General features: G+C 42.0%; 1 protein-coding gene across 1 annotated transcript in view; it reads right to left on the bottom strand.

Annotated features, from left to right (window-relative positions):
- myo16 (myosin XVI) overlaps nucleotides 1–14,854 on the bottom strand; it is a 166,435-nt gene extending 151,581 nt beyond the window's left edge. Inside the window, exon 1 of the mRNA XM_047370409.1 lies at nucleotides 14,722–14,854. The gene's annotated coding sequence lies outside the window, so the exon portion shown is untranslated. The remainder of the gene's footprint in view (nucleotides 1–14,721) is intronic.
- Between the last annotated feature and the right edge of the window lie 933 nt (nucleotides 14,855–15,787).

A 15,787-nucleotide genomic window follows, 5' to 3' on the forward strand; every position in this document is an offset into this window, starting at 1 on the left:
CAGACAAAGAGCGGTTCAAGAACCCCTCATGACGACTACAAAATCGAGGCACGTGACGTCGTCCGGTACAGCAGAGCTGGGGTCCCACCCTGGAGCCAGGCCTGAGGTCGGGACTTGTCGGAGAGCGCCTGGTGGCTGGGTTGCTCCTCACGGGACCCGGCTGGGCCACGCCCGAACAAGAGACGTGAGGCCATCCCGCAGTGGGCCCACCACCTGCAGGGGGAATCGTGAGGGACCGGTGCAAAGAGGATTGGGCGGCGGACAAAGGTGGAGAACTCGGCGGCCTGATCCCTGGATGATTAGGCTGGCTCTAGGGACGTGGAATGTCACCTCGCTGGGGGGGAAGGAGCCTGAGCTTGTGCGGGAGGTCGAGAGATATCGACTAGAAATAGTCGGGCTCGCCTCCATGCACAGCAAGGGCTCTGGAACCCATCTCCTCGAGAGGGGCTGGACTCTCTTCTTCTCTGGAGTGGCCCACAGGGAGAGGCGGCAGGCTGGGGTGGGTTTGCTTGTCGCCCCCCAGCTCAGCCGTCCCGTGTTGGGGTTTACCCCAGTGGATGAGAGGGTCGCATCCCTGCGCCTTCGGGTTGGGGAGAGGATTCTGACTATCATTTCAGCCTACGGGCCGAGTGATAGTGCAGAGTACCTGGCCTTCTTGGCGTCCCTGTCGGGGGTGCTGGATAGTGCCCCTCCTGGGGACTCCATTATTCTGCTGGGGGACTTCAACGCCCACATGAGAAACGACAGTGACACCTGGAGAGGCGTGATCGGGAGGAATGGCCTCCCCGATCTGAATCCGAGCGCTGTTTTGTTATTGGACTTCTGTGGTAGTCACGAATTGTCCATAATGAACACCATGTTCAAACATAAGGGTGTCCATCAGTGCACTTGGCACCAGGATACCCTAGGCAGGAGGTCAATGATCGAATTTGTTGTCGTATCATCAGACCTTCGGCCACATGTTTTGGACGCTCGGGTGAAGAGAGGGGCTGAGCTGTCCACTGATCACCACCAGGTGGTGAGTTGGATCCGCCGGGTGAGGAGAAAGCCGGACAGACTTGGCAGGTCCAAGTGCATAGTGAGGGTCTGCTGGGAACGTCTGGCGGACCCCTTGGCCAGGGATGTATTCAACTCTCACCTCCGGGAGAGCTTTGACCAGATCCCGAGGGATGTTGGAGACATAGAGTCCGAGTGGAACATGTTCTCTGCATCTATTGTCGATTCTGCCGCCCGTAGCTGCGGCCGTAAGGTCTGCGGTGCCTGTCGCGGCAGCAATCCCCGTACCCGGTGGTGGACACCGGCAGTAAGGGACGCTTTCAAGCTGAAGAAGGAGTCCTATCGGCTGTGGTTGGCTTGTGGGACTCCTGAGGCGGCTGACGGGTACTGTGGGGCCAAGCATGCCGCGGCCCGGGCGGTGGCAGAGGCAAAAACTCGGACCTGGAGGAGGAGTTTGGTGAGGCCATGGAGAAGGACTACCGGTCGAACCCGAAGCAATTCTGGCAAACCGTCCAGCGCCTCAGGAGAGGGAAACAGTGCTTCACCAACACTGTTTACAGTAGAGGTGGGCAGCTGTTGACCTCAACTGAGGATGTCGTCGGGCGGTGGAAGGAGTACTTCGAGGATCACCTCAATCCTGCCATCACGCATTCCCTGGTGGAAACAGAGGCTGGGGACTCAGGGTTGGACTCTTTCATCACCCGGGCTGAAGTCACCGAGGTGGTTAAAAAGCTCCGCGGTGGCAGGCCTTCGGGGTTGGATGAGATCCACCCTGAGTACCTCAAGTCTTTGGATGTTGTAGGGCTGTCATGGTTGACACGCCTCTTCAACATTGCGTGGCGGACGGGGACAGTGCCTTTGGATTGGCAGACTGGGGTGGTGGTAACCCTACATAAGAAGGGTGACCGGAGGGTGTGTTCCAACTACAGGGGGATCACACTCCTCAGCCTCCCTGGTAAGGCCTACGCCAGGGTATTGGAGAGGATAGTCCAGCCGATAGTCGAACCCCGGCTTCAGGAGGAGCAGTGTGGTTTTTGTCCCGACCGTGGAACACTGGACCAGCTCTATACCCTCTACAGGGTACTCGAGGGTTCATGGGAGTTTGCCCAACCAGTCCACGTGTTTTGTGGACCTGGAGAAAGCATTCGACTGTGTCCCTCATGATGCCCTGTGGGGTTGGTCCAGGAGTATGGAATCGGGGGCCCTTTACTAGTGGCCATCCGGTCTCTGTACAAGTGGAGCAGGAGTTTCATTCGCATTGCCGGCAATAAGTCGGACCTGTTCCCGGTGCATGTTGGACTCCGGCAGGGCTGCCCTTTTTCACCGGTCCTGTTCATAACTTTTATGGACAGGATTTCTAGGTGCAGCCAAGGGCCGGAGGGGGTCTGGTTTGGGGACCAGAGGATTTCGTCTCTTCTTTTTGCAGATGACGTGGTCCTGCTGGCCCCCTCTAGCCAAGACCCACAGCATGCACTGGGGCGGTTCGCAGCCGAGTGTGAAGCGGCTGGGATGAGGATCAGCTCCTCCAAGTCCGAGGCCATGGTTCTCGACCGGAAAAGGGTGGCTCGTCCTCTTCAGGTTGGAGGGGAGTTCCTACCTCAAGTGGAGGAGTTTAAGTATCTCGGGGTCTTGTTCACGAGTGAGGGAAGAATGGAGTGGGAGATCGACAGACGGGAGGAGGCCCAGGGGACAACCAAGGACACGCTGGAGGGACCATGTCTCTCGGCTGGCCTGGGAACGCTTTGGGCTCCCCCTGGAGGAGGTGTCTGGGGAGAGGGACGTCTGGGTGTCTCTGCTGAGTCTGCTTCCCCCGGGACCCGGTCCCGGATAAAGCGGAAGACGACGAGTACGAGTACGAGTATATATAGATATATATAGTGAGAGCCTAATGCTGACACACAGATGTATTTGTTGTTTGTTGCCTTCACACAACCCAAAATCCTTTCATTGAGTCAGGTGATGAATAATTAATGACAGCACCATCATTATCATCATGCTTCATTGCTATTAATGCTAATACTGACCTTGGAGAGGTGGTTGGGAAAACCTGACCAAGGTCACAATCTTTACTCCAATACAAACTTCCCTCTGCATCTATTTGCATGCGCTCTGATCAAGCCTTTTTAACTTTTGCCTTGTTTGTCTTTGCTTTACTTCAGCTATTTAAAACTCATTACGTGAAACACTTCAAACTGGGTCTGAGACGTCTTCTTGCAATCTATGTGTAATCTGTAAAATGATCAAGTGTGGTTTAAGCCACCCTTATGTTGTTACACTTCCTAGCCTCAAGAAAGGTAACGACAGAATTGTAATGGTCAGCTTAACAAAAGGTACATTTATCAATATTGTTCTGAACGACAATGGTACAGTGGAGAAAGCAGACAATCATTTTATGTATGCCACACTGTATTAATCTCACTGACTTCCACTCCCACACTACAGAGCCGTTTAATTGGTGCAACCAAATTAATTTGTGAAATCAGACATAGTCATGGAATGTGATCGGCTCAATTAATGATTAATTAAGGCAGCTTAAAAAGGGCAATGCGCAATTTATTTTAATAATTCAGACAATTTGAAAACAAAAATCCAAAAAATAGTTTCAGTAGTTTTGCTAAATAAATATGTTTTAATAATTGGTTGGAATTGACCTCATGTGTCTTTTAACTGCTTTATTGACATAATATCTAGTCGTAACTACTTATTACAATCTAACTAAATAAAATGTAAACAACTTAATGCAGGTTGTTTTCTCATAGCACATCTATCAAGGAACGTGCATTCGATTTTTAGTGCATAGTTAATGTTTACTTTAATACATGCATTTGTTCAATTATGACAAGGTTTACTGATGTTAGTTTGTGTTTGTTGGAATCATCGCATCAGGAATAGAAGAAAAGCAGAAATCCGTATTGGCTAATCTGATTGGTGCAACAGTTAGGAGCAGTTAGAAAATTAAACAAAAAGATGTATTGAACTTCCTGGAAGCCGTTTGGCAGGAAACCAACAGCAGATGGCACAGGAACCTTTGAAGACACACAGACTGGTTTTAGTGGCTGAGCGAAGAACTGAGAATATTGCCAAACAAGGAAATAAAGCCACTAGCCTAATCAGAATCCATGGGAGGATCAGGAAACTGAATTTCGGTTCCTCAGTGTGATCGTCTGGTAGGAGCAGGGCTACGTTACATGGGCTGTCAGGTCTGCAAACCCAGTGACTGAGCAGAATGCGGTGGTCAAGGAACAGAAACGGGATCAGACCTGGAAGGACAGAATCAGGCAACAGGATCCGGAGGAGAGGCTTGAATCGTAGGTCAGGCGCAGATGCAAGGTCATGAACGGGGAGGCAAATTAAGGCATATGGATCCAAGGGTTAGGCAGATAGGGTAGGTCAGGAGGCAGAAGCAAGGTTGCTTGTCCAGAAAGCTGATGCCAATGAGGTATCCGACATAGGCAAGGCAGAGCAGGGAAATCCGTGACAAGATGAGATCAGGTACACAGGCAAGGAAGGACCACAGGACACTACTCACACAAAGGCTTTCGAAAATCTGGCAACGTTTGTCTGTCAGGGAGCTGCTTAAAAAGGCAGTTGAACAGGTGGAGCACGTGAGGTGTAATTAGGGAGCTGGCTGGAAAGGAGCAGGTGAAAGCAATCCTCCTAACTGCTGCAGCACAGGGCAAGCAGGCAGAGATGATGCAGACAAACATTGCAGAATCATGACAGCTCTAGATAGTGTTCTTATGGTTCTAGGCACAACTGACCATGGATTTGGTTAGTATTTTTCATTTTTGTCAAAAATGTTCATCAATTGAAGGTGTGCTCATGATAGTGGCTTCATTGACATAGGCAAACGTTATTTTTATCATTTGAACCCTGTGTCTGCATAGAAAACCATTTTAATAGCCATATTTAAAAAACATATTTTCTGGGACAGAAAACATCTAGAAAGAGTACCCTTACATGTTTGTGTATGTAAACAGTACAGAGCTTTTTGAAATTTATAATTATATTGTCCTACCTCACTTGTACTGATTTGCTCCATGTTGCCCACAGGCAGGCTTATTTAGGGGTCTCAAACTCCAGTCTTCAAGGCCTGCTATCCTGCAACGTTTATATGCATCCCTGTTGTAATGTACCGGAATCAAATGGTTCAATTTCATGCAATTTGTTGAGTTTTTGTGTTTATAATTATATCTTTATAAACAATGTTACATTTTAAGAAACGTTTTAGGAAGAGTAAAATGGACAGGCAACTACTCTGAACTCATGCTAAGTAAAGATCTCCTGCAGGAAATATATTAATTGCTTATAACCTTTGACCAGATCTTTACTTAAAAAATCCTGAGGTATCCCATGAACTCCCTATGCACTGTAAGGTAAACTTTTAAATATGCCCCTAATGTTTAAAGGTAGAAGATGGAAACATTATTATATTGAGGAGAGAAGGTAGATATTCAAATAGTTTTGGGATTGAAGACCTTTAGAAGCATAAAATTGCTAGGGATACACAAACGACGGAGGGAGCCTACAATCTAAATCTGGGCAAATTTCCTCTAAGGTAGGGCCTAACTTTCTATTTTACCTTGAAATTATCCCCTGCTTCAGAGCTCTTATCGGCACTCGCAGAAATGACAGCGAATATAACAAAATAAGCAGGCAGTCCTTTATCACCACTCACTCCGTTGTTTCCTTCTAGAGTATATTATCCTTACCTCAGATCCTCTTACCCTCACCTATTCATCTTCTACTACAGCTCGAGCTGGGCTTTTTAGTTATTCTGTGCACACTCAGTACATACTTGTACTTTTTGTTTCTTACTTAAGGGACAACAGTTCAGCTGGAGATAACTAGGTTATCACGCAGGAATATATTTCATAGCGCTGACACAGGAGGGTATCAGTCCCCATTACCTTCAGCTGGTTAAGGTTAAACGTGAGAGATGACATGTTTGACATCAGGCACACAAACATCACAGCTATATGCTATCTTTCATCTCTGCAGAAACTACCCCCACAGCTTCTTAGCAACTTCAAAGAAGTGTTTTTAAAGGGAATGCTTAACCAATCCTTTTCAAATCATTAGCATAGCTCTGCAGCCAGGCTTGCACTCAGCCCTCTACATGCTATCTAGCCATAAGCAACAGAAATGGGTAGGTGGATAAGTATTTGTGTGCAGGGAGGGGGAGGGTCTGTGTATGAGCGACTGTGTATGTGTGTGTTAAGCACTTAATGTTGATGGGAACATTGAAGGGGCTACTTTTGATGCACCTGCCCAGCAAAAAGAGAACCAGATGTGTAAGTGGCTCCCCTCATCTGTTTTTGGGTCTCTCTTTCCATCTAAAATTGTTCTGCTTGCTGAAAAATACCTTTACTGCCCCCAACTCGCTCCATTAGTCATGTTGCAAATTCCAGATTTCAGTAACTACACCTACACACAGAATTAACCTAATAACATCTAAGCCTGAATTTGTATGGGTTGCATTGGTATTTCTTCCTACAGAGTAATTTCTTAAGCTCTCTTTCCAGTTTCAGAGATTATGTATTTACACATACACACAAATGTAGTTACAAGTCCGAGCATGCCCAGAGGCTGACCCTGACATTGATCTTTATTCTACTGACACAGCACCTAATGATAGCCTTGAAAGCATGCCTTCATTAACATTGAGGAAGTCTTCTAGAGTAAAAATAAGGTCAGACAGGCAACAGCATAGACTTCCTCTAACAAAGACAAACATCAACTTGGGCTTTGGTTAGTCTTAATATCAGCTGTTCCACCTGTTTAAAGCTGAATCCCTTCAGACTGCTTTCATGACAATGCTTCATCAGATGGGAGGAAGGGGGAAATCTCAGACCGAAGGTTTGGATTTAATCTTAGCCTCCTGGAACAGTCCCAAATAACATGTTGTGGCTGCTGCCAGCAATGCTTCCCACCACCTGTCATTAGCTTTGCTGCTGTTTGAGTCAACCAACTGTCAACTCCCAGGGGCCTCTCTTAAAGGAATAGTCAGGGACTCAGCTCCAGCTCACGTTTTCAATTTATAACAAAGAAAACTGCAAAATATTATGGATGACAGTTAGCCGCTAAGAGCAGAACAAAACCCTAATGATCAGATGTCACAGTTGTATTGCGGGTTGCATGGGTAGGTTTTCACAAGAAAGATATAGATTAAAACAAACTGTCTAATGGTGTATCCCAGAGATAGGTTTGGTTATTTTTTTAGCAGTGCAATCATTAGTGCAAAAATAGGGAGGCAGTTGGTTTGCAGCTTGCAGGGAGGCAGTGCTTGAAGGATACAGGAACCTAAACCTTTCATGCATGCAATATGATGAACCTAAAATCTGTTTACAGACCTGTACAATACAGTGTAATAACAATATGGTTGTTTTTTTTTTATGTAGTCCAATTTACTGCTGTTCATGTGGTGAAAGGATTAACTTGGAAGTATTTTTACACAGATAAGCAATGAACACTATATTCATTCATAAACCAATCTGCTGCAAAATCTATTATAGGACAGTAATTTCATTAGAGGGAATATAAATCAAAACACCTAAAACTGGATCTCTATGTGCTGACACAGGAAACTAGAAAACATGGCTTTGAAAACATTTGGATCATGAATTTCAGTTCAATGCTCTTTTTTAGGTACATAATTATGTTGCGTTTGATTTGTCTCTGAAACCGCAATGGCATCACACCAATGTAGAGTATGTCCTAGTTGCAAACTAGAAAGCCGTTAAGGTTCTCTAATTATTTTTCTCAATGATGGGGCTAACTACTGTTAGAAATGATAGCCACTAAGGACACATTTCCTTTTGTTTTCTACATTGAAACGGTAATGGACGTGTACTGTGTGTGCCACTGGTTAGCCCTCCAACTTTCTCTAAGTTTTATGTATGCGAAGCCACATTCCATGATGCAAAATGGTGAAAACACAATTGTCTTCTTAGTATAAGGCTTGTGATGAATATGAAAAATTCCTTCAAGCTATTTTAGACATTAACAATTGATCAGTGTTTGTACTTTTTGCATAGTATTTATGCAGACTATTGCTGCAAATACTTCAAAACAATGCCCAGCAAAGGGTCATATGTTCACCACTAACCCCTGTTGAAACCTATTGAACACCTATCAAAGCACATATTGGAAGGACTTTACTGCCATCTAGTGAGGGGTTATTACCAATTGTGCCTAAGTTAGCTTCAGCTACTAAATATGTAAATCCCTATCTCTTGTTTAGGCCATGCTGAAATTAGTTACATTTAATTTGTAGATTATTATAAATAATTCCAGGTGGGAAGTGATTAATTCAACATGTATTGGCAACAGATATTGCTCTAAAGAAATCGCTAACATCCTTTTTAAATTAGCCTTGAAGTACATTCTATGTATTGAGTTCACAATAATAGGGGAAAAAAATATTAACCCAAGACTCTTCCTTCTAGATGAACCATAGACCACATAATCCAATTTTAACCCCCTATTTAGTCCACTCATCTGCTGTCTGTCTTCTGAGATCGGTCAGTTTAGTTTTATCTAGCCATTCAGCTCTATTTTTGTGTATACATGTGTCTTTTTTATGTATGGGGTATGGGTAGCAGCGGACTTCCCATGATGCCACTGGCTGTATAAAAGCACCCCCTTTCCAAGGAATCTTTCTCTTCCACTGCTCCTCTGCGGGACCGGGACAGGAGAGGCACAGCACGCTAATGTCTCTTTGCTGGCAAACAGACATAACTCTTCAACTGGAGTGTCAAACGATCATCGATTATTTGCACTAAGATAAGTACAAATGAATCACTGTATGTGTATCCGGTAGATTCATTCATAACAGGATAATAATTAAGGTACAAGCCTGGCTTGACTTTTCTCTCTGAGGCCTACAGAATCAAGCTGTGTTATAGAGAATTCCCGGTAGAGACACTGTCTCTACGAAGCCAAGTGAAGCAGTTTCCTGGTCTGAAAGAAGAACAACAGGAGCCGCATCACCGTGGTTAAGGTAACGTGCAGTTTGGTGGCCAACAGAGCCACTCCCCACAGCTAAGGAGGTTAGCTGTAGCTAACCTTTTGTTGACTATGGACGTTTCTTCAAACTTCGCCGCCCTGGACAGCTTTTCCTCAGCATGGTTCAGAGGTTAGGTTTGGGCAGAAAGATTTAGGATGAAATGATCTAAACATTTTTCATTTTATGAAGTTTGGTTTTGTTTGAGCCCTGCGATGGACTGGCGTCCTGTCCAGGGTGTACCCTGCCTCTCGCCCATATACTGCTGGAGATTGGCACCAGCTTCCCCGCGACCCAGTATGGAATAAGTGGTAGAAAATGACTGACTGACTGTCTGACTGGTTTTGTTTGTGTTGAACTCAGCTATCTTGGTGCTAGCAGGCTATCTGCAGCACACATGCTCAGTTTTGTGTTCTGTGTTTGTGTGTTTTTAAAGTTAAGACAGACTTTACTTGAAGGGTGATTTTAAACAGAAGATTGATCGTAACGCGCCGTCCGCGCTTATGCATTTTAACCCTTTTCTTGACGGTATTTTTAAAGGTGTGGGTTTGATTCTGGTGCTAAGCTATCAGCTTCTTTTGTTAGCTTTAACTGCCAACAGCTAAGAACATGTGCTTGCTGCCAAATAATATTTACCCAGAAAGGTTGTCAGTTTTCAATCCAGTAAATAATAGTTCCCTAAACATTATTTTACTAAACTTGATAACTAAGTAACCACCATTAAGCCCCATTTCTCCAGAAAGATTTGTCTCTTTTTCAAAATATTTCCTTAAATATTTTACCGTTTCCTTAATAATATTTATTTTAATAAACAAAGGCAGCTAATGAGACACCGTTGAAAATTAGTCATCCAGAAGGTTGGTTTTATTCAACAGATCATTCTCAAAATATTATTTTATTAAAATAATATTTATGATCTTGCATTGTGAATGGTTGTCTAAAGGTATGCTGATTATTGCCTAAGTTGGCTCCAAAACTAACTTAACTTCACTTCCAGATTCTTCAAGATAATCCTTGGTTCTCAAACATAAACATTGCATGGTAATGTTGCACCACTCTTTTGGTCATAATTTCCAATCATCTTTAATCAACTTGTTTATATTGTACATAGCCCATTAGTCTCCGTTATTCGTTAATTCTGCTTGGTACTTTAGTTGGATTGTTTTAGCATAGTAAAGAGTTTGTTGATTGAAATATGTTTGACTTTGAGTTTACCTATTTTTAATAAATTCTTGTATTTTAAGAAATTGTGTGAATTCATTCCATACATGTGCAGAGTTTATGCTGTTCAATAATGTCAGAGCTCGTCTCACACCTTTCTATTTTGTCCTAATACCACAGTCTTACTGGGCTGGTATTCACAGGACAACCCTTAACAAACCAAAATATTATTTGATAAAATATTAATATTAAATATTAAATAATATTTTCAGATTTATTGTCACAACATGGAAATAGGTATTGCTCCTCTTAGTCATGCAAGAAAGAAGCTATTTAAATCTTCCTTAACTTGTGTTCAGCAGTGCAGCACAGCCAGGTTGCTGATTCATCAAAATTCTTATTTCTGTTATTGTTCCCAGTAACAAATAATTCAGCTCATCATTATCAGGGAGGGAGACCAGAGTTGGTCCCCTTCCCTGATAAGGAGGATGTAGTCATGGTCCCAACCCAGCAGAATAGGATTTGGGGCCCCACCCACATTAAACCATCAACCACAAGCCACCCTAGAGTGAGTACATTTTAAATTGCACAAATATGGAGACAACGTTATGTTTCTGACCTACTATGTTAAAGTGGAATTTGAGTCCAGTGTGCGACATCCTTAATTGGTTGTGGTTAGTGTTAATTTTGTCAATTAAAAATTCTTATCAAGGTTTTCAACAAGGTTTTCTTCCTGAAACGCAGACAAAAACTAAATAAAACTTATTGTGAATGACTGAAAATATGATAAAAAAAGACACCTGCATCAAATTATGTGGAAGGGTAATGCTGAAAATACCTAAATACATTCATTGGTTAGAGCAGACAGGCCTCATGGCAAAGTTGCATACACATATTTTACATTTAATTTTTTGGAAATGATAAGTGATAACTTGACGTTTCAGATTGTTGCAGTATTGCCACTGCCTCCACAATTTGCAATTTAAGTAAGAATGTCATGTGTATTTTGCATACAGTGTATATCTTATATACACTATGCATTTTCTGACAAAAGTAAATTTTTGTTTCTGACAAAAGTAAATCTTTGTTTCTATGCACTAGAAAATATACATTTAGATCCAATCCATCTTTGAATAAATGTGTCACCTCAGTTCAGTGAGAAGAAAAGATTTTCCTAAAAGATTTAAAATTCACTAAAAATATATTTCTCTATAAGATACTATTTTATTTGGCAAAATTTGCAACACATTTTAAAAACTAAAATAATAAAGACTTTCAACATAAACTAAAATGACTGCAGGTGACTACGTTGTGACTTGACTAAAATCTAATTCAGTTGTAAAGACTATAGCTAAAAACTAAATTTAAAATAACCTGAAATGTTCTGTCAACATTGACACTGGTGCTTACAAGGACACAGGGAAACTGACATTTATTTATTGCTTATTCTGCAGTTACACTGTGCATGAAATGTGACTCCAACACAAACACAGATAAAGTAACATTAAAATCTTACCTATCAATCTACAAAGATTTTCCTCTGTATACTGGTTAATTGATTTATTATTAACTCTAAATAAATTGAAATTTGAAATTGCCAGTCAGAAACATTAGAAGTGTGTTTAATATAGACTTATAGTTGATAAACACGGCTACAGATTTGAAGTTTTAAGATCTGCATTCTTTGGGAAAAGTCTTGAGGGCACCCACTGCTGACCTGGAGGTCTCTTAGCAGCAACTTAGTATGCCTATGACTTGGGCCGGCCCAGTCTGAGACCATGTGGTTCAACAGCTGAACACAACATGAAGAACTAGGCACAGCAAACCTGACACAGCTTAGCCAGATGATGCACTCTCAAAGGCATCAGCAACATGTGCTGTAAAGTAAAACAAGAAACACAGAGAAGAAAAAATATAAAAGGTAGGGGTCAGAAGGGCAGCCTAAGTGCGCAACTCAGCAGATGGGGTGAAGGGTCATGCTCATGGACCTGGCAGCAGCAGCCTGGCCATGCAGTTGCAAGTTGAGCCCCCAAGGTCCCTGCTGCCCTTGCTGCCCCACGGGTCTAATGGTGTTTTGTGGAAGCAGTTCGGTAGCAAAATCTTTTCAGCTTGAAAAGAAAACAAACCCCCACTCAAATTCTGGAAGAGCACAGGGACAGATGGGTGTAGCAAGTACACAGAGAGACAAAACAAATGCTCATCACAAAGAGAACAATCACTGAAATGGCCAATGCTCCTTGTGCTTCAAGATAGATTTTTTTACAGTCTTCTTAGCAGCTCTAATTCATAATGCCCCCGAAGTCGAACATCAACAAGTTTAACCCCCATGCACTCATTTATTTTTGTCTCTTTCTCTTGTTCGCAGTTACCAGGGCACGTAAATGCTAAGTCTAAATGAGGCCATCTGTGAGCGCATGTGAAACAAAAGCTGAGCCATTTATCTGTTTTTGGAGGGTAACAGAAAAAAGCTCTGCTGTACTGATGCTGAGCTATTTTCTTGTGCAACTTGAAAACGCCTTCCGGACCATTAAATCTGTCCCCCTCACTGTCTTCACTGCTTTTTTTTGCCCATGCTCACTATGTCTATGTAATATTTTCTGCCTCACTTTCTCTCATCACTAAGGTTAGGCTTTTTAACCTTTTTAAATCTCGCTCATTTTCTTTGCTTTCTTTGTTGGATTGTTTTCTTTCTTTTGTACTCCTAGTTGGGCTTAGGGTCATTTCAACCCTTCGCCAATTTGTACCTACATGTTTCCTTTTGGTCCCTTCCTGCTTCCCTTTCATTTCCATAAACAAATTTTGTACTCAGATAATTAAACAACTATGCATCAGCTAGGTGATTTGTTGAATTATGGAAGTAATTAGTCACAGAAATGCTTATACTTACATGTACTTTAATATAAATGTATACTATTTCTTTTCATTGATGTTTGGGACGCCCGTTTTGGGCCATTACATTTTTATTAAATATAGCAGATTGTGATTCTTGATCAAACAAAAGTAAATCTAATTGACCACCTGCTCGTAGGTATTATTTATCGGAGTCATGAAACCGCATTTCCTTACAGTAGAATGACTACAAAATTAAAAAAAATAACTCTAGATTGTCCATTGTCAAATCAGCTGTGATACGTCTCGACGCACAGGCATGGGCTGATTACCAGTATCAAAAAAGCCACGCTTTCAAAACTGCAAAAAAATTCTAATGAATGCTCAGTATGACGAATTGCTGTAAAGTCAAGGATACAATGCAAGCCACTGCCCACTGTTTCCACATGCTCACCCAGGAGCAGTGAATGCTGCAAGTCATAGACTCCATGCAATCTGATAGATAGAAAACATTTTAACCAATTTGAATAATAAACAGAATTTGACTGCACTGTTTGATAAATAGGATCAATTGAAATATACTTGGAATCTGTAGAATTCGATTAAAGTGACTTTGTGAAGTGCCTTGAATCGACATGTGTTGTGAACTGGCGCTAGACTGAATTGAATGAATATTTCTTTAATGAGATGTGAAAAAGTGCTGGAGTGACTGGAATAGTGCAGTGCTGCCCTTGTCCCACCTGTTGCTGTTAAGTGCTGATCAGTGGTCTGAAAGAAGATAGAACACTTTTTTATCAACATTCAAGAAATACATTTGCTGTCTGAAATTATTTCTTGTTGCATAAAACACAGATATGGTGTGTAAACTAAAGGAGCATCATAAATTAAAATTATATCTTATTTAATTAAAGTTGTTTTGTAAATGTGATGATATTGTGATGCCATGCTATTTTCCACCAAGGTTATCATGCTTTTAGAATCTCATATTGGTGGATACCTACCCTGGCAGGTATGAATTTACGTATGGTGATGGGTATGAAACTTCCCACTGCAGATGGCTCTGTTTCATTTCCAAAAAGTCAGAGATAGTACAACCAAAACCATACAGGTATGCAATGGTGAAGTGGCAAAGTTAACAGCACCTGTTGAGACATTTTAGCTTTGCTGATTGGTCTATGTTAACATTAAATTAATACATTTAATTATGCAAAGGTACGCATGTCACACTTTTTCTCTTATGTAAAGCAAATCGGATCCGACACTTCACTATTTGGTTAATTTCAAGGCCGGTACACACAAAAACCAGAAAATAAACAAAAAATAACAGACGTCATAGACTACAGCCACAATAGTCCACAGTGTGTTAATGAAACATTCTCAAGGTTTTATCTAACTGGGAAGATTTCCTTCAGACAACTCTAAAGTTGCTCGGAGAGTTGAGTCATACCATTTGTGTTCAGACACCAAGCCAGAAATTGGCATTCCATTTTTCTTTGTTTTGAATAAACAAGCATTAATTATTTCAGGCTAAATAAGAATAGAAAAATTAATAGTAACCTTTGTAGACAGAGACAAGACATTCAACCTTACTATCAAAACAGGTCCATCCAAATGATCAAATCAAATATTTTAACCATTTATTCAAGCATTGACCCAACGGTGAGGTTTTTGGCTTCGTGTGACCAATAGACAATGAAACCGACACTAACCAGAGAAAATTAGCACCATACCTCAGAGCATTTCACCGTAGTCTCAAGTGTTATTTTGTTTCCAGCTGAGAAATAAAATCCAGAAATATCTTTGACTCAGCTGAAGAGATCTGAGATACAGAACAAACGTGAGCGATACCAACTCCCAGTTGTCCCTACATTCAAACCAACAGGATTGAAATCCTCCACTGACATCCCACCAGAGAAATGGAGAGAGTGTAAGAGAAAGGGAGGGGAAGAAGGGGGGAAGTGGGCAGTTTGGATGAAAAAGGGGGAGTAGTTGAATAGGGAGAGAGTCAGTGAGAGTACGAGGGAGGGAGATTTAGGAGTTTACCCGTCAGAGTGTGTGCTTGTGTGTGTAAAGAGAAATAGAAAGAGAGAGAGTCACGAGTTTAAATCTCTAATTGCAAGTACTTATCAAAAGCCCACAAGCAGATGGTGGGAATGAGTGACACATGACTGTTTACACTCTATGACATCTATATTATGTGTCTGTGTGTGTTGTAGTTGAATGGTAGAGAACTAAACTCTGAGACAATACAGTGAAACAAGCATACAGATAATGTGCCAAGCCAAAGAACAAAATCCTTCCAACTTTCATTCTTTCTTCATCTCTCCTCTCCTCTCCTCTCATTTTTAAGTCCCCATTGCCAGCAGGATGGTTCAGGGCCTAGGTTTGAAATGACTTTGGATATTTCCTGATATTACTTTTTACATCATTATTAATAAAAACTACAACAGGGGTGCCCATGTATAGTCCACATGATCTACCATCCTGGAACCTTTAGATGCATCCATTCTCAGACAGAATCAAATAAATGGTTCATTACCAGGCCTCTGCAGAGCTCAATGACTGAATATTGATGAGGGAATTCAGCCATTATATTTTCAGGTGTGTTGGAGAAGCGTTGCATCTAAAGGTTCGAGGATAGTAGCTCTCAAGAACTGGACTTGGGCACCCCTGATGCACATTCAGTGGTCAGTCTGTTGGATACAGATAACTAGTATGAGGTTGGGCCATTTTTTGCTTTTAGAACCATCTTAAATTTTGTGTCATAGATTAATCAAGGTGTCTGAAACATTCCTC

This window comes from Girardinichthys multiradiatus, chromosome 7 (assembly GCF_021462225.1).
Source record: "Girardinichthys multiradiatus isolate DD_20200921_A chromosome 7, DD_fGirMul_XY1, whole genome shotgun sequence".
Lineage (NCBI taxonomy): Eukaryota > Metazoa > Chordata > Actinopteri > Cyprinodontiformes > Goodeidae > Girardinichthys > Girardinichthys multiradiatus.